The 25,632-nt window shown below is 44.8% G+C and overlaps 1 pseudogene; it reads right to left on the bottom strand.

The window, feature by feature from the left end:
- Window positions 1–25,632, bottom strand: part of LOC147981514 (uncharacterized) — a 164,246-nt pseudogene that overhangs the window by 31,595 nt on the left and 107,019 nt on the right.

Genomic DNA, 25,632 nt, shown 5'->3' with positions numbered 1-25,632 from the left:
AATATCAGAAATGCTACAGAGCTCCCACTCACTTTCTTGTAAATACAGGCTTCTCCAAAAGTCTGTATAAAACCAAATGCTTTGCTCACACTATCAAAACGTTTATTCCAACTCCGAGAAGCTTGCACCAGTCCATAAATGGATCGCTGGAGGTTGCACACTTTGTTAGCTTCCTTTGGATCGACAAAACCTTCCGGTTGCATCATATACAACTCTTCTTCCAGAAATCCATTCAGGAATGCAGTTTTGACATCCATCTGCCAAATTTCATAATCATAAAATGCGGCAATTGCTAACATGATTCGGACAGACTTAAGCATCGCTACGGGTGAGAAGGTCTCATCGTAGTCAACCCCTTGAACTTGTCGAAAACCTTTTGCGACAAGTCGAGCTTTGTAGACAGTAATATTACCGTCAGCGTCAGTCTACTTCTTGAAGATCCATTTATTCTCAATTGCTTGCCGATCATCGGGCAACTCAACCAAAGTCCATACTTTGTTCTCATACATGGATCCCATCTCAGATTTCATGGCTTCAAGCCATTTTGCGGAATCTGGGCTCACCATCGCTTCTTCATAGTTCGTAGGTTCATCATGATCTAGTAGCATGACTTCCAGGACTGGATTACCGTACCACTCTGGCGCGGATCTCACTCTGGTTGATCTACGAGGTTCAGTAGTATCTTGATCTGAAGTTTCATGATCATCATCATTAGCTTCCTCACTAACTGGTGTAGGTGTCACTGAAACAGTTTTCTGTGATGTACTACTTTCCAATAAGGGAGCAGGTACAGTTACCTCGTCAAGTTCTACTTTCCTCCCACTCACTTCTTTCGAGATAAACTCCTTCTCCAGAAAGTTTCCGAATTTAGCAACAAAAGTCTTGCCTTCGGATCTGTGATAGAAGGTGTATCCAATAGTTTCCTTTGCATATCCTATGAAGACACATTTCTCTGATTTGGGTTCGAGCTTATCAGGTTGAAGCTTTTTCACATAAGCATCGCAGCCCCAAACTTTCAGAAACGACAACTTTGGTTTCTTGCCAAACCACAGTTCATAAGGCGGCGTCTCAACGGATTTTGATGGTGCCCTATTTAACGTGAATGCGGCCGTCTCTAGAGCGTATCCCCAAAACGATAGCGGTAAATCAGTAAGAGACATCATAGATCGCACCATATGTAGTAAAGTACGATTACGACGTTCGGACACACCATTACGCTGTGGTGTTCCGGGTGGCGTGAGTTGCGAAACTATTCCACAATTTTTCAAATGTACACCAAACTCGTAACTCAAATATTCTCCTCCACGATCAGATCGTAGAAACTTTATTTTCTTGTTACGATGATTTTCAACTTCACTCTGAAATTCTTTGAACTTTTCAAATGTTTCAGATTTATGTTTCATTAAGTAGATATACCCATATCTACTTAAGTCATCTGTGAAGGTGAGAAAATAACGATATCCGCCACGAGCTTCAATATTCAACGGACCACATACATCTGTATGTATGATTTCCAACAAATTTGTTGCTCTCTCCATCGTACCGGAGAACGGTGTTTTAGTCATCTTGCCCATGAGGCACGGTTCGCAAGTACCAAGTGATTCATAATCAAGTGGTTCCAAAAGTCCATCAGTATGGAGTTTCTTCATGCGCTTTACACCGATATGACCTAAACGGCAGTGCCACAAATAAGTTGCACTATCATTATCAACTCTGCATCTTTTGGCTTCAACACTATGAATATGTGTATTACTACTATCGAGATTCAATAAGAATAGACCACTCTGCAAGGGTGCATGACCATAAAAGATATTACTCATATAAATAGAACAACCATTATTCTCTGATTTAAATGAATAACCGTCTCGCATTAAACAAGATCCAGATATAATGTTCATGCTCAACGCTGGCACCAAATAACAATTATTTAGGTCTAATACTAATCCCGAAGGTAGATGTAGAGGTAGCGTGCCGACCGCGATCACATCGACTTTGGAACCGTTTCCCACGCGCATCGTCACCTCGTCCTTAGCCAATCTTCGCTTAATCCGTAGTCCCTGTTTTGAGTTGCAAATATTAGCAACAGAACCAGTATCAAATACCCAGGTGCTACTGTGAGCATTAGTAAGGTACACATCAATAACATGTATATCGCATATACCTTTGTTCACCTTGCCATCCTTCTTATCCGCCAAATACTTGGGGCAGTTCCGCTTCCAGTGACCAGTCTGCTTGCAGTAGAAGCACTCAGTTTCAGGCTTAGGTCCAGACTTGGGTTTCTTCTCTTGAGCAGCAACTTGCTTGCTGTTCTTCTCGAAGTTCCCCTTCTTCTTCCCTTTGCCCTTTTTCTTGAAACTAGTGGTCTTGTTGACCATCAACACTTGATGCTCCTTTTTGATTTCTACCTCCGCAGCTTTTAGCATTGCGAAGAGCTCGGGAATAGTCTTATTCATCCCTTACATATTATAGTTCATCACAAAGCTCTTGTAGCTTGGTGGCAGTGATTGGAGAATTGTGTCAATGACGCAATCATTTGGAAGATTAACTCCCAATTGAATCAAGTGATTGTTATACCCAGACATTTTGAGTATATGCTCACTGACAGAACTGTTCTCCTCCATCTTGCAGCTATAGAACTTATTGGAGACTTCATATCTCTCAATCCGGGCATTTGCTTGAAATATTAACTTCAACTCCTGGAACATCTCATATGCTCCATGACGTTCAAAACGTCGTTGAAGTCCCGATTCTAAGCCGTAAAGCATGGCACACTGAACTATCGAGTAGTCATCATCTTTGCTCTGCCAGACGTTCATAACATCTGGTGTTGCTCCAGCAGCAGGCCTGGCACCCAGCGGTGCTTCCAGGACGTAATTCTTCTGTGCAGCAATGAGGATAATCCTCAAGTTACGGACCCAGTCCGTGTAATTGCTACCATCATCTTTCAACTTTGCTTTCTCAAGGAACGCATTAAAATTCAATGGAACAACAGCACGAGCCATCTATCTACAATCAACATAAACAAGCAAGATACTATCAGGGACTAAGTTCATGATAAATTTAAATTCAATTAATCATATTACTTAAGAACTCCCACTTAGATAGACATCCCTCTAAACTTCTAAGTGATCACGTGATCCAAATCAACTAAACCATGTCCGATCATCACGTGAGATGGAGTAGTTTCATCGGTGAACATTACTATGTTGATCATATCTACTATATATGATTCACGCTCGACCTTTCGGTCTCTGTGTTCCGAGGCCATATCTGCATATGCTAGGCTCGTCAAGTATAACCTGAGTATTCCGCGTGCGCAACTGTTTTGCACCCGTTGTATTTGAACGTAGAACCTATCACACCCGATCATCACGTGGTGTCTCAGCACGAAGAACTTTCGCAACGGTGCATACTTAGGGAGAACACTTCTTGATAATTTAGTGAGAGATCATCTTATAATGCTACCGTCAATCAAAGCAAGATAAGATGCATAAAAGATAAACATCACACGCAATCAATATAAGTGATATGATATGGCCATCTTCATCTTGTGCTTGTGATCTCCATCTTCGAAGCACCGTCGTGATCACCATCGTCACCGGCGCGACACCTTGATCTCCATCGTAGCATCGTTGTCGTCTCGCCAATCTTATGCTTCCACGACTATCGCTACCGTTTAGTGATAAAGTAAAGCATTACATCGCGATTGCATTGCATACAATAAAGCGACAACCATATGGCTCCTGCCAGTTGCCGATAACTCGGTTACAAAACATGATCATCTCATACAATAAAATTTAGCATCATGTCTTGACCATATCACATCACAACGTGCCCTGCAAAAACAAGTTAGACGTCCTCTACTTTGTTGTTGCAAGTTTTACGTGGCTGCTACGGGCTTAAGCAAGAACCAATCTTACCTACGCATCAAAACCACAACGATAGTTTGTCAAGTTGGTGATGTTTTAACCTTCGCAAGGACCGGGCATAGCCACACTCGGTTCAACTAAAGTTGGAGAGACAGTCGCCCGCAAGCCACCTATGTGCAAAGCACGTCGGGAGAACCGGTCTCGCGTAAGCGTACGCGTAATGTCGGTCCGGGTCGTCTCGTCCAACAATACCGCCGAACCAAAGTATGACATGCTGGTAAGCAGTATGACTTATATCACCCACAACTCACTTGTGTTCTACTCGTGCATATACCATCAACATATAAAACCTAGGCTCGGATGCCACTGTTGGGGAACGTAGTAATTTCAAAAAGTTTCCTACGCACACACAAGATCATGGTGATGCATAGCAACGAGAGGGGAGAGTATGATCTACGTACCCTTGTAGATCGCAACGGAAGCGTTGACACAACGTAGAGGAAGTAGTCATACGTCTTCCCGATCTGACCGATCCAAGCACCGTTACTCCGGCACCTCCGAGTTCTTAGCACACGTTCAGCTCGATGACGATCCCCGGGCTCCGATCCAGCAAAGCTTCGGGGATGAGTTCCGTCAGCACAACGGCGTGGTGACGATGATGATGTTCTACCGACGCAGGGCTTCGCCTAAGCACTACAACGATATGACCGAGGTGGAATATGATGGCAGGGGGCACCGCACATGGCTAAGGAACAATCACGTGGATCAACTTGTGTTTCCTAGAGTGCCCCCTGCCTCCGTATATAAAGGAGCCAAGGGGGACGGGGCGGCCGGCCAAGGAGGGCGCGTCAAGGGGAGTCCTACTCCCACCGGGAGTAGGACTCCTAGTTGGACAAGGAGAGAGGGGAAAGAGGAGGAAGAGAGGAAGGAAAGGGGGGGCCGCCACCCCCCCTTCCCTTGTCCTATTCGGACTAGGAAGGGGAGGGGCGCGCGGCCACCTCCTGCCTCCTTCTCTCTTCTCCCTCAAGGCCCATGTAGGCCCAATAAACCCCCCGGGGGGTTCCGGTAACCCCCCGGTACTCCGGTAAAATGCCGATTTCACCTGGAATGATTCCGATGTCCAAATGTAGGCTTCCAATATATCAATCTTTATGTCTCGGCCATTTAGAGACTCCTCGTCATGTCCGTGATCACATCCGGGACTCCGAACTAACTTCGGTACATCAAAATGCATAAACTCATAATAACTGTCATCGTAACGTTAAGCGTGCGGACCCTACGGTTCGAGAACAATGTAGACATAACTGAGACAAATCTCCGGTCAATAACCAATAGCGGGACCTGGATGCCCATATTGGCTCCTACATATTCTACGAAGATCTTTATCGGTCAGACCGCATAACAACATACGTTGTTCCCTTTGTCATCGGTATGTTACTTGCCCGAGATTCGAACGTCGGTATCCAATACCTAGTTCAATCTCGTTACCGGCAAGTCTCTTTACTCGTTCTGTAATACATCATCTCACAACTAACTTATTAGTTGCAATGCTTGCAAAGCTTATGTGATGTGCATTACCGAGAGGGCCCAAAGATACCTCTCCGACAATCGGAGTGACAAATCCTAATCTCGAAATACGCCAACCCAACATCTACCTTGGGAGATACCTGTAGTGCTCCTTTATAGTCACCCAGTTACGTTGTGACGTTTGGTAGCACCCAAAGTGTTCCTCCGGCAAACGGGAGTTGCAAAATCTCATAGTCATAGGAACATTTATAAGTCATGAAGAAAGCAATAGCAACATACTAAACGATCGGGTGCTAAGCTAATGGAATGGGTCATGTCAATCAGATCATTCACCTAATGATGTGATCCCATTAATCAAATAACAACTCTTTGTTCATGGTTAGGAAACATAACCATCTTTGATTAATGAGCTAGTCAAGTAGAGGCATACTAGTGACACTTAGTTTGTCTATGTATTCACACATGTATTATGTTTCCGGTTAATACAATTCTAGCATGAATAATAAACATTTATCATGATATAAAGAAATAAATAATAACTTTATTATTGCCTCTAGGGCATATTTCCTTCATACAACACTTACGAAAATTCAGTTAGATCTCCACTTCTTTCGTCTCAACCTCTCGCGCGCGCCCGTCGCCCGTCGTCACCGCCGCCCGTCGTCCGTCGTCGTCGTCGTCCCCGCCGCCGCCCGTCGTTGTCGCCGTCTCGCACCGCCGCCCCGAACGCCGCGCGCCGCCGTCCGTCGTCGTTCGCGGTACATCTCTCGCGCTCTCCCCGCCGTCGTCGTCGCACACGTACGCCGCCGCCCCTTACGCCCCCGCCCGTACGTACGCCGCCCCCGCCCCGTACGCCGGCGCCCCCGCTCATACGTACGGTGTGGCGGCGTACGGGGGCACACACATATACACACACATATATACGTACACGTACATGCACACATACACACACTCACATACGTACACACATATACGTACACACACATACACACACACATTTTTTTACTTATTTTCTGTTTTTTAGAAAAGTTAATTCGATGATCGAATGTTAGATGAATTAGCTATAGATAGAAAATTGTCGAACTAGAGATTTGAACTAGTTGAATAATTAATATAACTAGTTTATTTTTAGTAAGAAAATTGTCGACCTAGTTTATTTAGGTATATGAGATTTGAACTAGTTGAATAATTAATATAACTAGTTTATTTTTAATAAGAAAATTGTCGAACTAGTTTATTTAGGTATATGAGATTTGAACTAGTTCAATAATTAATATAACTAGTTTATTTTTAGTAAGAAAATTTAGGTATCTGAGATTTGATGATCTAAGTAAAATATTATTTGTTAATGCGTTTTTCTGTTTATTTAATTTTTTATATATAATTTGAGTTTATATAAATGTTAGATTAATGTCAAATGTTAGATGAATTAGATAGAAAAGTAATGTCAATTGTTAGAGATGAATATAGTTAGATATATTAATGTCAAATGTTAGATGAATATATATTTGGCTAGATATAGGTGTTTAATGTTTCACCTATATGAACATAGGAAATGTCATCTGACGACGAAAAGGATTTCATTATGTGCGAACACTGTGAAGACCAGCGCGGCCTGTGCGACAAAAATTTCATTGTTGATGGTAGGCGCTTCAGCATCAAGCTGGATGAGACATTCGAAGTTGATACAGTAAGTCACTTTGTCAATTATTATTTGAATGCAAAACTTATGCTTCATTTGCTTTAACTTATAATTTTAAATTTTCACTATTCTACTAGCGCATCCCCTGCCATGCAAGAATTTTTGTCTTGGATAAGATAGGTTTTAGTGCTATAGATGATATGGAGGTAAAGAGAGTTTACTTGAAGACAGAGCATGGGTATACTTTCAACGTCAAATTATATAATGAAGACACATACACCCATTTTGAATGCAAAACTTGGCAAGCACTATGCAAGGCTTATGCATTTGAGCCTGATATGGTTATCACCTTTGATATTCGTCCGGAAGATGATATTGAAGGTCATATAGACATCTGGGTCGATGTGCAAACGCCTCCAGTTCTACCATTTGGTGAGTTTTTCTCAACCATGCATGCATATGTGTTTATGTCTTTGATACAGTTTATTCAAAAATAGTTGACAACTAATTTGTATTGTCAGCTTATTTCGGTTCAAGCAAACATGTCCGGCGCTTGGTAGACAGGACCTACTACTGCCCCGGGGCTCAACTAAACTGCAAGGAGATAAGTCATTATGTTTCATGGCTTGAGGATCTTAATACTGTCAAGACAAATTTTTTTCCTGAACTTAGAAATGTTAATACTCAAAACGTGTGACCAATGGTGATCGTATTGAACTATGGTCACATCTATAATCGAAAGATGGTAAGATTTTAAATATTTGTCCTTAATTAGTGCATCTTTTGCATACATTATTTTTGAAACTAAACTTTCATTGCTTAGTATATTAATTACTATACGATGTTCTTCAACAGAGACTTCCGATGACAATTGTGCCTCAGTGGATCGAGACAAAAGGTCGCATGTCAATGGTTAGCTTACGACCAAGATTTCCTACATTGCACATGAGTGCATTCAGGATTTCTGAAAGCGAAGAATGCTTAATAGTGAAAGATTGGAGCAAAATTGTTAACGATCGCAGAGAAGTACTAGGGGGAAGCAAGGAGAAGCGCAACCCAAGATTAGGAGACAGATTCATCTGCATGCTCTAGTATGATGAATCAGGAGAGCTATACATGTTCTATGCTATTCTACCTGAGAGGGAGCAGCAGGATCAGTAGCTACTAGTTCATGCGCTTAATTAGTACTTGTCTCATGTCCGTGTCCTGAACCTCGATGTTGGTGATGATTATGTTGAACTTGATGATATCTTTGCTTCTGTTACAAAGTGAATGTTTCCTCTTTAAGCTAGCCAGCGTTGATGATGATTAGATAGCTAGCGGTAATGACTATGATGATTAAATAGTGGTAATTAGACTACTATGATGATTTTTAGCTAGCTAGAGTTTATTTATTTATTAATATGCGATGATGATGATGATGATGACGACTACAACTCATTATAACGTAAAACAATCCTAAATTAAATTGATAACACAAATTTAATTGAAAAATACAAAATAAAACAAAAACCCACAACCATTTAGTACCGGTTGGTGTTACCAACCGGTACTAAAGGGCTCCCGGCCCCCGGAGCTGGCTCGTGCCATGTGGTTTCCCTTTAGCACCGGTTCGTGCTGAACCGGTACTAAAGGGGGGGGGCCTTTAGTGCCGAAACTCTAGTGCCGGTTCCTAAACCGGCACTAAAGGGCCTTACGAACCGGTGCTATTGCCTGGTTCTGCACTAGTGATTGGTCCCGGTTCGTGCGGCTAAGGCATTAGTCCCGGTTCACCTGAGCCCTTTAGTCCCGGTTTGAGACACGAACTGAGACTAAAGGGTGTGATGCCCTTTGCCTACGGCCTGTTTGCAAATTTTTAGAATCCTCAAATTCTACAAGGATAAAAAGTTATGCTCACATTTCAGTTTTTTTGTATTTTCGTTAAATCTGGTCAAACTATGGTCAAACTCTTTATTCAAGAAGTATTAGTGTTATTAAATAATTATTGAAGAATATTAGTGTTACTAAATAATCATTTTAGTTTTTTTGAATTTTTGTCAAATCTAGTCAAATTATGGTCTAACAATGGTCAAACTATGGTCAAACTACTTATTCAAGAAATATTAGTGTTACTAAATAATTATTTCGGTTTTTTTGAATTTTGGTCAAATCTGGTCAAACTGTGATCAAACTATGGTCAAACTATTTATTCAAGAAATATTAGTGTTACTAAATAATTATTGTTTTGTAAAATAATAGTTTCAAACTCAAACAGTGAAATGTGTGACTTCATGCTCAAGCTAAAGTCCCAAGGGTTAATAGGATTTACATCTTACTATTGTTAGGAAAACAACAAGTGCAGACTTGGAAACGAAGAAGAATAAAACCCGAAAGTTAGGCGTGCCCGGGCTGGAGTAGTGAGAGGGATGGGTGACCGGTCGGGAAATTAGATGATTTGGAATGATGAGGGGTGATTACAGATTAGAGGTTAAATTGAGCAGTGATGAGGGGTGGGTGATTAGAGATTAAATTATAAAATAATTCAGAAATTTGAAAATCGAGAAAAAAATTAAAAAAAATTACCTTTAGTCCCGGTTAATGTTACCAACCGGGACTAAAGGTGGAGCTCTAGCCAGCGGCAAGGCCCTTATGAACCGGGACTAATGACCCTTTTTTTACTAGTGTCACCTCCTCCATTATGTTGTAGGCAAATGGATGGTTCACGATGAAACCCACTTGTGGAGATGGCGGCGGCAATCAGCTGCATCCTCCATAGCCGCACTCGGTGGTGACCGTGGCAGCTTCAGTCCCTTGCTCGTTTACCTCGACGATAGCCTTGTGGATGACATCCCCCACCACTATCGGCAAGCCATAGCGGTCTTCCTCTACCATGTCAGATAGGTCGCCGTGCTCACTGAACGGCAGCTGGAGCCCCAACTTCTTGAGGACGGCGGCCACACTGCTATGGAAAGACAGTTTGAACTTTGGCATCCGGAGCTCGCGGAGGGCGATTCGCTGCATCGGCAGGTGGTCGTGCAGGAACCCAGGCCGGGATGCCATCATGTCTAGCAGCCACCATAGGCCGTCGTAGGCATCCGGGAGGAAGATGCACATGGAGAATTGTGTTGGCCCGGTATAGTCAGAGCCGGAGCGCACCCACGGAACAGCTGCACACTGGGATGGGGATGGATAAGCATGTCCTGCCCATGTATTAGGCGCGTAGTAGCTGTTGCCAAATGCATCATGGCGGGGGAAGTAGGGGTTAGGAGGGTAGCCAACGGGGCCAAGTGCACCATAAGGAGGATATGGCCTCGGATAGGTGTGGGGAGAGAAGGAGTTGCCGAACGGAGGTGGGAGTATGGGTGAGGTCTGACGGGAAAATAATTTGGAGACGGACCCCCACCCCCACGGTTGTATGCAGCACTAGGGCCGGGATGGATGTACGGAGCAGCACCAACACCATTGTAGTTTTTTTTTTGGCGAGGAGCACCATTGTAGTTGTAGGGATCAGAATCAGGACGGCCCAATGGAGGATGATGTTTTGTGGTGCCCTCGTGATCTGGCGCCCCCATCCTGTACCGGAGTTTGAGCACCTTCAACCCGTGGTGCACGGCAACGAACTGCGACTCCCGGCTCTGCATGAAGGGTACGTCAACCTGGCCGCGGTCCAGCCGGTGGAAGGGCTTGTGCGTGGTGTGTCTCATCTCTCATGTCAAACGGCTGGTCCTCCCACATGCCCTTGAAGTACATTGCGTTGCCGAGCACGACCTGGGTCCTTCGGTGTATCGACCCCTCTGGGAGGACCGAGTCGATAAGGTTCCTCGTCGCCTGAGCCGCCCACGCGTTGATCTGGCCGCGCGCTTCCTCCGGCGCGCCGTGGAAGTCGACGGTGCTAGCCTCTGCCTTGTACGTGCCCACCACAGCCTCACGGAAGGCCGGCTTCAATGGCCGCATTAGGTCGCTCCACACACCGCACGCGAACGCCATCCTGGAGCGTGTCGGCTGCCAAGCGCGACACGAAGTTCTCGAGCTCGCCGCGCGTCCTCGCTCCGAGGACGCGGAGTATCTCGTCCAGTGTGGCGTCCCGGGCGCCGGCGGCCAGGAGTGCGAGAGCGGCGTAGATGGACAGCGGCGAGAAGACTAGATTGCCATCCGTGCTCCCCTCGGCGACGGGCCTCGTGAGCCTGGCAGCGAGCATTGCCAGGCCACTGGAGCCAGTCAGGCCTATTGTGTCGAACTGCGCCGGCGGGTTTCTCGTCACCGGCAACAACTCGAATCTTCTAGCAGGTAGCCGCTCCTCGTTAAGTGCACCCTCATGTTTTCGTTTCCCAATCCGCACGGGGCCGCTGCCATTGCTAGAGTCGACGACATGCCCTGCAAACATGATCGCGCCGGACGCCTCCTCGACTATGAAATACGCGAAAGGATGGCCAGCGACGAAATCCACCCTCGGCTCCAGCATTGCCATGGGAGCAGCTCCAGGAGCCGCAATCATCATGGTGAGAGCCGCGGCTTCCGTCCCTTCCTTGTTGACCTCGATAACAGCCTTATGGATAACGTCACGAACCACCAAAGGCAAGCCGGTGCCGTCGTCCTCCACCATGTCCGACAGGTCAGAACCCATGCTGAACGGCAGAACGAGGCCCAGCTGTTTGAGGATCTCGGCGATTTTGCCCGTGAAATCAAGTTTGAACTTGGGAACGCCGAAGTCGCCGATGTTGACCGGGATTGCTGGCAGGTGACCATGCAAGAAGCCTGGACGCCAGGTTAGAGCAACTCCAATGAGGCGATCCATTTCGTCCGCCCGCATCCGTTTGGGTCGGAGCGGACAAAAGTGGCGGTCCAACGCGCTAACCCAAACAGACGCGCGTCCGTTTTTCGTCCGCGGGCGACCCATTCCAGGTTCAATTTTGAGCCGGATTTGCGTCGGCGCGGACATGATATGAACGCGCGCGCGCCTACTCCTCTCCCCGGGCCCGCCGGTCGGTGGCAGCCAGCACCATTTCCCCCATTTTCCTCAAAAACGCACCCGCTTCCACACGCCCCCGCCCCCCAACCAGCCATAAAGGACGCTATCGACCTCGACCTCGACGCCTGTAACGCCCACGATGCGGCTATATCTTGCTGGAATTTAGTCTATTTTGGGCAGCCCAACAACTATTTCAGAAATTCCTAATAAATCCTAGCGGCCCACTTAGCCCATTTGTACAAGGCAAGGAATACTACTAAAATTTAGTCCCACATTGCTAGTTTAGTGGGAGTTGAACCTCCTTATAAGGGAGGTTCTTTCCCCACTTGTAGGAGCATGAGAACAAGAGGGATATCCACGCGCGCTCCTCCTCCGCCGCCCGCCTCGCCACGCCTCGTCACGACGCGCCGCGGGTCGCGGGAATGAGCACCAGAACTTCTCATTCCTCTTGCCATCGGTTCCATCTCCGAGCTGCTGCTGTCTGGAGAAGGGTGATAAGGTTTTTGGGGAGCGCTCTGCGCGACTACTGACTGACTCATTCGTCACGGACGCCCCGGACTCCGACGACTTCTTCCCCGACGTCGACAACCTCCTCGACGACATGGCTGGCGAGGACACCGACCCCAAGTCCAGTGCTAATTCTGCTGTTGTCCCGTACGTGTTCTTCTTTCTGTTAGATGTCCTGCCACAGTTTCTCGTACTAGTACTTGCTCTAGATATGTTAGGTTCTACTTCATGTATGCAACTAGTTCTACTGTCTGCTATAGATATGCTAGGCTACTGTTCATATATGCAGAAGCTATTTACCTTCTCTCTGTCAGAAAGCATGACTTGTTTTCTCTCTATTATATTAGTCATGCTTTATCTAGTATTTCTGTTAATAAAATCATTTGGTAAATTGCTCATATTTCCAACAATCCAAAAACCTTATTACAGGCAATTTACACCAAGTGGTTTTGTTGCTTTCATGAGACCTCCTATGTTTGAGGGTATCCACTATAAGAGGTGGCGCGTGAGAGCAGTCTTATGGTTTCAAACCATGAGTTGCTATGACGCCACTCTTGGCAAACCTGAAGGGGAGCTTGATGCTCAACAGGCACAAGCCTTTCAGAAAATGGATACTCTGTTTAAGACTGCTCTCTTGAGTGTTCTTGGTGAGAACATAGTTGATGCTTATGCGTCAATTGATAATTAAAAAGATATGTGGGATGCACTCGAGGCCAAGTTTGGGGTCTCGGATGCTGGCACTGAGCTGTACATCACGGAGCAATTCTATGATTACAGGATGACTGAAGAGCGCTTTGTGGTTGAGCAAGCTCATGAGATACAGTCATTTGCTAGAGAACTTGAGCACTTCAGTTGTGTGCTACCGGACAAGTTTGTTTCCGGAGGTATCATCACTAAGCTTCCTCCTTCATGGAGGAACTTTGCTACCTTACTGAAGCATAAGAGGTAGGAGTTTTCTGTTCCGGATCTCATTGGCACTCTTGATGTGGAAGAAAAGGCGAGAGCAAAGGACACACGTGCTCGAGGTATTGAGGGAGGATCTAGTGCCAATGTGGTATAGAAGCAGAACTTTCAGCCCCACAAGTTCAAGAACAAGGGCAAGTTTGATGGTAAAGTAAAGTTTGATGGGAAGAACAAGGTTGTGCAACACACGAACTTCAAGAAGAAGAATGGCAAGAAGAAAGGTGCTTGTCATGTGTGTGGGGATCCTGATCATTGGGCTCCTAGTTGGCCTAATCGCTATGACAAGCGTTATCCTGGGAAAGGAGGCAAGACCGCTAATGTTGTCATTGGAGACACTGACATGAAGGATGCTGGGTATGGTATATTTCCCACTATTCTTTCAGTATGTCATTCTCCTGACTGGTTGATTGACACGGGTGCTAATGTGCATGTATGCGGTGATATTTCCATGTTTTCGTCTTATCAGACCGCAGGGACTTCAACCGTGCTGATGGCAACGGTTCAAGTGTCTCTGCTCGTGGTGTTGGCATGGTCGATCTGAAGTTTACTTCGGGGAAGATCGTGCGGCTGAAGAACGTGCATTATGTCCCCCCCCCCCCCCGTCAATAAAAATCTTGTTAGCGGATCTCTTCTGTGTAGAGATGGCTACAAGCTTGTCTTTGAGTCGAATAAATTTGTAATATCCAAGTATGGAACCTTTGTTGGTAAAGGCTATGAGTCAGGAGGCCTATTTCATTTATCCTTATCAGACGTTTGCAATAAAGTTGATAATCATATTTGCAACAATAGTGAATCAAATGTGTGGCATTCACGTCTTTGTCATGTTAACTTTGGTTGCATGTCGCGACTAGCGAAGTCGAACTTAATCCCTAGTTTCACCACTGTCAAGGGATCTAAGTGTCAAGTGTGTGTGCAAGCTAAGGAACCTCGTAAGTCTCACACGACTGCGGAAACAAGAAATCTTGCACCACTAGAGCTCATACATTCAGATCTATGTGAAATGAATGGTGTTTTGACAAAAGGTGGAAAGAAATATTTCATGACGTTAATTGATGACTCCACTAGATACTACCGTGTGTATCTTATGAAATCTAAGGATGATGCTTTGAACTTTTTCAAGATCTATAAAGCTGAAGTGGAAAACCAACTTGATCAAAAAATCAAGAGGCTTAGGTCCGACCGTGGTGGAGAGTATTTTCCAATGAATTTGATGTTTTTTGTGAGGAACATGGTATAATCCATGAGAGGACGCCTCCCTATTCACCTCAGTCAAATGGGGTGGCCGAAAGAAAGAACCGTACTCTAACAGATTTGGTTAACGCCATGTTAGACACTTCGGGTCTCTCCAAGGCATGGTTGGGGGAGGCGATATTGACCGCATGTCATGTCCTGAACTGAGTCCCCACAAAGAACAAAGAGATAACTCCATTCGAGGAATGGGAGAAGAAAAGGTTAAAACTTTCTTATCTGCGAACATGGGGTTGTTTGGCGAAAGTCAATGTTCCAATTCCAAAGAAGCGGAAGTTTGGACCAAAGACTGTGGATTGTGTTTTCCTGGGATATGCTTTTCATAGCATTGGCTATAGATTCTTGGTTGTAAAATCTGAGGTACCTGACATACATGTCGGTACGATCATGGAGTCGAATGATGCGACTTTCTTTGAAGATATCTTCCCCGTGAAGGATATGGCTACCTCATCTAATCAGGAGATGCCTAGTTCATCGAATCAGGAACCGGTTACAATTACCGAACCTGCCATTTTGATGGAACACTTTGAAAGTCCTGTGGGGGAGAACAATGAAGTTCCTACTAGGAGCAAGAGACAGAGGACTACAAAGTCCTTTGGTGATGATTTTCTTGTGTATCTCATAGATGACACCCCCAGTTCTATTTCAGAGGCCTATGCATCTGAAGATGCTGACTACTGGAAGGAAGCGGTTCGTAGCGAGATGGATTCCATCTTGGCAAATGAAACCTGGGAGATAACTGATCGTCCTTATGGGTGCAAACCTATAGGATGCAAATGGGTATTCAAGAAGAATCTTAGGCCTGATAGTACTATTGAAAAGTACAAGGCTCGGCTCGTGGCTAAGGGTTATACCCAAAAGGAAGGTGAAGACTTCTTTGATACTTACTCACCTGTGGCTCGACTGACCACTATTCGAGTTCTACTTTCACTAGCTGCCTCACATGGTCTTCTCGTTCATCAAATGGATGTTAATACTGCTTTCCTAAATGGAGAGTTGGACGAGGAAATTTATATGGAACAACCAGATGGGTTTGTACTAGATGGTCAGGAAGGAAAGTGTGCAAGTTGCTGAAGTCTTTGTATGGACTCAAGCAAGCACCCAAACAGTGGCATGAGAAGTTTGAAAGAACTTTAACAGCTGCAGGCTTTGTTGTAAACGAAGCTGACAAATGTGTGTACTATCGCCATGGTGGGGGCGAGGGAGTTATCCTTTGCTTGTATGTTGATGACATACTGATTTTCGGAACAAATCTGAATGTTATTAAGGAGGTCAAAAATTTCCTATCTCGTTGTTTTGAGATGAAGGATTTAGGAGTGAATGATGTCATTCTGAACATCAAGTTGTTGAGAGACGATGATGGTGGGATTACATTGCTTCAATCTCACTATGTGGAAAAGATCTTGAGTCGCTTTGGCTATAGTGACTGCAAGCCCTCTCCAACACCATATGATGCGAGTGTGTTACTTCGAAAGAATCAAAGAATTGCTAGAGATCAATTCAAATATTCTCAGATTATTGGCTCGCTTATGTACTTAGCAAGTGCTACAAGACCTGACATCTCTTTTGCCGTTAGCAAACTGAGTCGGTTTGTCTCAAAACCAGGAGATGTGCATTGGAAAGCTCTAGAGAGAGTTTTGCGTTATTTGAAAGGCACTGCAAATTATGGAATTCACTACACCGGGCATCCAAAGGTGCTTCAAGGGTATAGTTGTTGGGGAACGTAGTAATTTCAAAAAAAAATCCTACGCACACGCAAGATCATGGTGATGCATAGCAACGAGAAGGGAGAGTGTTGTCTACGCACCCTCGTAGACCGAAGCGGAAGCGTTGACGCAATGTAGAGGAAGTAGTCGTACGTCTTCCCGGTCCAACCGATCCAAGCACCGTTACTCCGGCACCTCCGAGTTCTTGACACACGTACAGCTCGATGACGCACCCCGGGCTCCGATCCAGCAAAGCTTCGGGGAGGAGTTTCGTCAGCACGACGGCGTGGTGACGATCTTGATGTTCAACCATCGCAGGGCTTCGCCTAAGCACCGCTACAATATGATCGAGGTGTAATATCGTGGAGGGGGGCACCGCACACGGCTAAGGAACGATCACGAAGATCAACTTATGTGTCCTAGGGTGCCCCCGTATATAAAGGAGCCAAGGGAGGGTGCGGCCGGCCCTAGTAGGAGGCGCGCAGGAGGAGTCCTACTCCTACTGGGAGTAGGACTCCCCTCCCTTTCCTTGTCCAAGTAGGAGAGGGGGAAGGAAGGGAGAGAGGAGAGGAAGGAAAGGGGGGGCGCCGCCCCTCCCTCCTTGTCCAATTCGGACTAGGGGGAGAGGGGGCGCGCGGCCTGCCCTGGCCGCCTTTCCTCTTCTCCACTTTAGGCCCATGAGGCCCATTAACCCCCCGAGGGGGTTCCGGTAACCCCCGGTTCTCCGGTTTTATCCGAAACTTCCCCGGAACACTTTCGGTGTCCGAATATAGCCGTCCAATATATCAATCTTTATGTCTCGACCATTTTGAGACTCCTCGTTATGTCCATGATCATATCCGGGACCCCAAACAACCTTCGGTACATCAAAATACATAAACTCATAATGAAACTGTCATCGTAACTTTAAGCGTGTGGACCCTACGGTTCGAGAACAATGTAGACATGACTGAGACACGTCTCCGGTCAATAACCAATAGCGGGACCTGGATGCCCATATTGGCTCCTACATATTCTACGAAGATCTTTATCGGTCAGACCGCATAACTACATGCGTTGTTCCCTTTGTCATCGGTATGTTACTTGCCCGAGATTTGATCGTCGGTGTCCAATACCTAGTTCAATCTCGTTACCGGCAAGTCTCTTTACTCGTTCTGTAATACATCATCCTGCAACTAACTCATTAGTTGCAATGCTTGCAAGGCTTAAGTGATGTGCATTACCGAGAGGGCCCAGAGATACCTCTCCGACGATCGGAGTGACAAATCCTAATCTCGAAATACGTCAACCCAACATGTACCTTTCGAGACACCTGTAGAGCACCTTTATAATCACCCAGTTACGTTGTGATGTTTGGTAGCACACAAAGTGTTCCTCCGGCACAAGGGAGTTACATAATCTCATAGTCATAGGAACATGTATAAGTCATGAAGAAAGCAATAGCAACATACTAAACGATCGGGTGCTAAGCTAATGGAATGGGTCATGTCAATCAGATCATTCAACTAAAGATGTGATCCCGTTAAGCAAATAACAACTCTTTGTTTATGGTTAGGAAAGATAACCATCTTTGATTAACGAGCTAGTCAAGTAGAGGCATACTAGTGACACTTTGTTTGTCTATGTATTCACACATGTATTATGTTTCCGGTTAATACAATTCTAGCATGAATAATAAACATTTATCATGATATAAGAAAATAAATAATAACTTTATTATTGCCTCTAGGGCATATTTCCTTCAGTCTCCCACTTGCACTAGAGTCAATAATCTAGATTACACAGTAATGATTCTAACACCCATGGAGCCTTGGTGCTGATCATGTTTTGCTCCTGGAAGAGGCTTAGTCAACGGGTCTGCTACATTCAGATCTGTATGTATCTTGCAAATCTGTATGTCTCCCACCTAGACTAGATCCCGGATGGAATTGAAGCGTCTCTTGATGTGCTTGGTTCTTTTGTGAAATCTGGATTCCTTTGCCAAGGCAATTGCACCAGTATTGTCACAAAAGATTTTCATTGGACCCGATGCACTAGGTATGACACCTAGATCGGATATGAACTCCTTCATCCAGACTCCTTCGTTTGCTGCTTCCGAAGCAGCTATGTACTCCGCTTCACATGTAGATCCCGCCACGACGCTTTGTTTAGAACTGCACCAACTGACAGCTCCACCGTTTAATGTAAACACGTATCCGGTTTGCGATTTAGAATCATCCGAATCAGTGTCAAAGCTTGCATCAACGTAACCGTTTACGATGAGCTCTTTGTCACCTCCATATATGAGAAACATATCCTTAGTCCTTTTTAGGTACTTCGGGATGTTCTTGACCGCTGTCCAGTGATCCACTCCTGGATTACTTTGGTACCTCCCTGCTAAACTTATAGCAAGGCACACATCAGGTCTGGTACACAGCATTGCATACATGATAGAGCCTATGGCTGAAGCATAGGGAACATCTTTCATTTTCTCTCTATCTTCTGCAGTGGTCGGGCATTGAGTCTTACTCAACTTCACACCTTGTAACACAGCCAAGAACCCTTTCTTTGCTTGATCCATTTTGAACTTCTTCAAAACTTTGTCAAGGTATGTGCTTTGCGAAAGTCCAATTAAGCGTCTTGATCTATCTCTATAGATCTTAATGCCCAATATGTAAGCAGCTTCACCGAGGTCTTTCATTGAAAAACTCTTATTAAAGTATCCCTTTATGCTATCCAGAAATTCTATATCATTTCCAATCAGTAATATGTCATCCACATACAATATCAGAAATGCTACAAAGCTCCCACTCACTTTCTTGTAAATACAGGCTTCTCCGAAAGTCTGTATAAAACCAAATGCTTTGATCACACTATCAAAGCGTTTATTCCAACTCCGAGAGGCTTGCACCAGTCCATAAATGGATCGCTGGAGCTTGCATACTTTGTTAGTTCCCTTTGGATCGACAAAACCTTCCGGTTGCATCATATACAACTCTTCTTCCGGAAATCCATTCAGGAATGCAGTTTTTACATCCATCTGCCAAATTTCATAATCATAAAATGCGGTAATTGCTAACATGATTCGGACAGACTTAAGCATTGCTACGGGTGAGAAGGTCTCATCGTAGTCAACCCCTTGAACTTGCCGAAACCCTTTTGCGACAAGTCGAGCTTTGTAGACAGTAATATTACCGTCAGCGTCAGTCTTCTTCTTGAAAATCCATTTATTCTCAACTGCTTGCCGATCATCGGGCAAGTCAACCAAAGTCCATACTTTGTTCTCATACATGGATCCCATCTCAGATTTCATGGCTTCAAGCCACTTTGCGGAATCTGGGCTCACAATCGCTTCTTCATAGTTCGTAGGTTCATCATGATCTAGTAGCATGACTTCCAGAACAGGATTACCGTACCACTCTGGTGCGGATCTTACTCTGGTTGATCTACGAGGCTTAGTAGTAACTTGATCTGAAATTTCATGATCATCATCATTAAATTCCTCACTAATTGGTGTAAGTATCGCAGAAACCGGTTTCTGTGATGAACTACTTTCCAATAAGGGAGCAGGTACAGTTACCTCATCAAGTTCTACTTTCCTCCCACTCACTTCTTTCGAGAGAAACTCCTTCTCTAGAAAGGATCCATTCTTAGCAACGAATGTCTTGCCTTCGGATATGTGATAGAAGGTGTACCCAACAGTCTCCTTTGGTTATCCTATGAAGACACATTTCTCCGATTTGGGTTCGAGCTTATCAGGTTGAAGTTTTTTTACATAAGCATCGCAGCCCCAAACTTTAAGAAACGACAACTTTGGTTTCTTGCCAAACCATAGTTCATAAGGCGTCGTCTCAACGGATTTCGATGGTGCCCTATTTAACATGAATGCGGCCGTCTCTAAAGCATAACCCCAAAACGATAGCGGTAAATCAGTAAGAGACATCATAGATCGCACCATATCTAGTAAAGTACGATTACGACGTTCGGACACACCATTACGCTGTGGTGTTCCGGGTGGCGTGAGTTGCGAAACTATTCCGCATTGTTTCAAATGTACACCAAACTCATAACTCAAAATATTCTCCTCCATGATCAGATCGTAGAAACTTTATTTTCTTGTTACGATGATTTTCAACTTCACTCTGAAATTCTTTGAACTTTTCAAATGTTTCAGACTTATGTTTCATTAAGTAGATATACCCATATCTGCTTAAGTCATCTGTGAAGGTGAGAAAATAACGATATCCGCCACGAGCCTCAATATTCATCAGACCACATACATCTGTATGTATGATTTCCAACAAATCTGTTGCTCTCTCCATAGTACCGGAGAACGGCGTTTTAGTCATCTTGCCCATGAGGCACGGTTCGCAAGTACCAAGTGATTCATAATCAAGTGGTTTCAAAAGCCCATTAGTATGGAGTTTCTTCATGCGCTTTATACCGATATGACCTAAACGGCAGTGCCACAAATAAGTTGCACTATCATTATCAACTCTGCATCTTTTGGCTTCAACATTATGAATATGTGTGTTACTACTATCGAGATTCATCAAAAATAGACCACTATTCAAAGGTGCATGACCATAAAAGATATTACTCATATAAATAGAATAACCATTATTCTCTTATTTAAATGAATAACCGTCTCGCATCAAACAAGATCCAGATATAATGTTCATGCTCAACGCTGGCACCAAATAACAATTATTTAGGTATAATACTAATCCCGAAGGTAGATGTAGAGGTGGCGTGCCGACCGCGATCACATCGACTTTGGAACCATTTCCCACGCGCATCGTCACCTCGTCCTTTGCCAGTGTTCGCTTAATCCGTAGTCCCTGTTTTGAGTTGCAAATATTAGCAACAGAACCAGTATCAAATACCCAGGTGCTACTGCGAGCTCTAGTAAGGTACACCTCAATAACATGTATATCACATATACCTTTGTTCACCTTGCCATCCTTCTTATCCGCCAAATACTTGGGGCAGTTCCGCTTCCAGTGACCAGTCTGCTTGCAGTAGAAGCACTCAGTTTCAGGCTTAGGTCCAGACTTGGGTCTCTTCTCTTGGGCAGCAACTTGCTTGCTGTTCTTCTTGAAGTTCCCCTTCTTCTTCCCTTTGCCCTTTTTCTTGAAACTAGTGGTCTTGTTGACCATCAACACTTGATGCTCCTTTTTGATTTCTACCTCCGCAGCTTTCAGCATTGTGAAGAGCTCGGGAATAGTCTTATTCATCCCTTGCATATTAGAGTTCATCACGAAGCTCTTGTAGCTTGGTGGCAGTGATTGGAGAATTCTGTCAATGATGCAATCATCTGGAAGATTAACTCCCATCTGATTCAAGTGATTATTATACCCAGACATTTTGAGTATATGCTCACTGACAGAACCGTTCTCCTCCATCTTGCAGCTATAGAACTTATTGGAGACTTCATATCTCTCAATCCGGGCATTTGCTTGAAATATTAACTTCAACTCCTGGAACATCTCATATGCTCCATGACGTTCAAAATGTCGTTGAAGTCCCGATTCTAAGACGTAAAGCATGGCACACTGAACTATCGAGTAGTCATCAGCTTTGCTCTGCCAGACGTTCATAACATCTGGTGTTGCTCCAGCAGCAGGCCTGCCACCCAGCGGTGCTTCCAGGACGTAATTCTTCTGTGCAGCAATGAGGATAATCCTCAAGTTACGGACCCAGACCGTATAATTGCTACCATCATCTTTCAACTTTGCTTTCTCAAGGAACGCATTAAAATTCAACGGAACAACAGCACGGGCCATCTATCTACAATCAAACATACATAAGAAAGATACTATCAGGTACTAAGTTCATGATAAATTTAAGTTCAATTAATCATATTACTTAAGAACTCCCACTTAGATAGACATCCCTCTAATCCTCTAAGTGATCACGTGATCCAAATCAACTAAACCATAACCGATCATCACGTGAAATGGATTAGTTTTCAATGGTGAACATCATTATGTTGATCATATCTACTATATGATTCATGCTCGACCTTTCGGTCTCCGTGTTCCGAGGCCATATCTGCATATGCTAGGCTCATCAAGTTTAACCTGAGTATTCTGCGTGTGCAAAAACTGGCTTGCACCCGTTGTAGATGGACGTAGAGCTTATCACACCCGATCATCACGTGGTGTCTGGGCACGACGAACTTTGGCAACGGTGCATACTCAGGGAGAACACTTCTTGATAATTTAGTGAGAGATCATCTTATAATGCTACCGTCAATCAAAGCAAGATAAGATGCATAAAAGATAAACATCACATGCAATCAATATAAGTGATATGATATGGCCATCATCATCTTGTGCTTGTGATCTCCATCTCCGAAGCACCGTCATGATCACCATCGTCACCGGCGCGACACCTTGATCTCCATCGTAGCATCGTTTGTCGTCTCGCCAATCTTATGCTTCCACGACTATCGCTACCGCTTAGTGATAAAGTAAAGCATTACAGCGCGCTTGCATTGCATACAATAAAGCGACAACCATATGGCTCCTGCCAGTTGCCGATAACTCGGTTACAGAACATGATCATCTCATACAATAAAATTTAGCATCATGTCTTGACCATATCACATCACAACATGCCCTGCAAAAACAAGTTAGACGTCCTCTACTTTGTTTGTTGCAAGTTTTACGTGGCTGCTACGGGCTTAAGCAAGAACCAATCTTACCTACGCATCAAAACCACAACGATAGTTTGTCAAGTTGATGTCATTTTAACCTTCGCACGGACCGGGCGTAGCCACACTCGGTTCAACTAAAGTTGGAGAAACAGTCACCCGCAAGCCACCTATGTGCAAAGCACGTCGGGAGAACCGGTCTCGCGTAAGCATACGCGTAATGTCGGTCCGGGCCGCTTCATCCAACAATACCGCCGAACCAAAGTATGACATGCTGGTAGGCAGTATGACTTATATCGCCCACAACTCACTTGTGTTCTACTTGTGCATATAACATCAAACCATAAAACCTAGGCTCGGATGCCACTGTTGGGGAACGTAGTAATTTCAAAAAATTTCCTACGCACATGCAAGATCATGGTGATGCATAGCAACGAGAGGGGAGAGTGTTGTCTATGTACCCTCGTAGACCGAAGCGGAAGCATTGACGCAATGTAGAGGAAGTAGTCGTACGTCTTCCCGGTCCAACCGATCCAAGCACCGTTACTCCGGCACCTCCGAGTTCTAGACACACGTACAGCTCGATGACGCACCCCGGGCTCCGATCTAGCAAAGCTTCGGGGAGGAATTTCGTCAGCACGACGGCGTGGTGACGATCTTGATGTTTAACCATCGCAGGGCTTCGCCTAAGCACCGCTACAATATGATCGAGGTGTAATATCGTGCAGGGGGGCACCACACACGGCTAAGAAACGATCACGAAGATCAACTTCTATGTCCTAGGGTGCCCCCCTGCCCCCGTATATAAAGGAGCCAAGGGAGGGTGTGGCCGGCCCTAGTAGGAGGCGCGCAGGAGGAGTCCTACTCCTACTGGGAGTAGGACTCCCCTCCCTTTCCTTGTCCAAGTAGGAGAGGGGGAAGGAAGGGAGAGAGGAGAGGAAGGAAAGGGGGGGCACCGCCCCTCCCTCCTTGTCCAATTCGGACTAGGGGGAGAGGGGGCGCGCGGCCTGCCCTGGCTGCCTTTCCTCTTCTCCACTTTAGGCCCATGAGGCCCATTAACCCCCCGGGGGGGTTCCGGTAACACCCGGTTCTCCGGTTTTATCCGAAACTTCCCCGGAACACTTCCGGTGTCCGAATATAGCCGTCCAATATATCAATCTTTATGTCTTGACCATTTCGAGACTCCTCGTTATGTCCGTGATCATATCCGGGACTCCGAACAACCTTCGGTACATCAAAATACATAAACTCATAATGAAACTGTCATCGTAACTTTAAGCGTGCGGACCCTATGGTTCGAGAACAATGTAGACATGACTGAGACACGTCTCCGGTCAATAATCAATAGCGGGACCTGGATGCCCATATTGGCTCCTACATATTCTACGAAGATCTTTATCGGTCAGACCGCATAAGTACATACGTTGTTCCCTTTGTCATCGGTATGTTACTTGCCCGAGATTCGATCGTCGGTGTCCAATACCTAGTTCAATCTCGTTACCGGCAAGTCTCTTTACTCGTTCTGTAATACATCATCCCGCAACTAACTCATTAGTTGTAATGCTTGCAAGGCTTGAGTGATGTGCATTACCGAGAGGGCCCAGAGATACATCTCCGACGGTCGGAGTGACAAATCCTAATCTCGAAATACGTCAACCCAACATGTACCTTTGGAGACACCTGTAGAGCACCTTTATAATCACCCAGTTACGTTGTGACGTTTGGTAGCACACAAAGTGTTCCTCCGGCACACGGGAGTTACATAATCTCATAGTCATAGGAACATGTATAAGTCATGAAGAAAGCAATAGCAACATACTAAACGATCGGGTGCTAAGCTAATGGAATGGGTCATGTCAATCAGATCATTCAACTAATGATGTGATCCCGTTAATCAAATAACAACTCTTTTTTATGGTTAGGAAACATAACCATCTTTGATTAACGAGCTAGTCAAGTAGAGGCATACTAGTGACACTTTGTTTGTCTATGTATTCACACATGTATTATGTTTCCGGTTAATACAATTCTAGCATGAATAATAAACATTTATCATGATATAAGGAAATAAATAATAACTTTATTATTACCTCTAGGGCATATTTCCTTCAATAGTGACTCAAACTGGATCTCAGATGCTGATGAGATAAAGGCCACGAGCGGTTATGTATTCACTCATGGAGGTGGCGCTGTTTCTTGGAAGTCTTGCAAACAGACCATCTTAACGAGGTCAACAATGGAAGCAGAACTCACAGCACTAGATACAGCTACGGTTGAAGCAGATTGGCTTCGCCGGCTCTTGAATGACTTGTCGGTTGTTGAGAAACATGTACTAGGTGTCCTTATGAACCGCGAAAATTAAACTGTGATCACGAAAGTGAGCAGCTCAAAGGATAACATGAAGTCATCAAGACACGTTCAGAGAAGGTTAAAGTCTGTCAGGAAAATGAAAAACTTCGGAGTTAGCATTGGATTATATCCAAACGTCTAAAAATCTGGCAGATCCTTTTACTAAGGGTCTATCACATAATGTGATAGATAATGCATCGAGGGAGATGGGTATGAGACCCACAATATGAGTTGTT

The sequence above is a fragment of the Triticum urartu genome, chromosome 3A (assembly GCF_056163025.1).
Source record: "Triticum urartu cultivar PI428250 chromosome 3A, HENAU_Tu73, whole genome shotgun sequence".
NCBI lineage: Eukaryota > Viridiplantae > Streptophyta > Magnoliopsida > Poales > Poaceae > Triticum > Triticum urartu.
The sequence above is the reverse complement of the archived record's forward strand: the minus strand, read 5'-3'. Positions and strand labels throughout refer to the sequence as shown.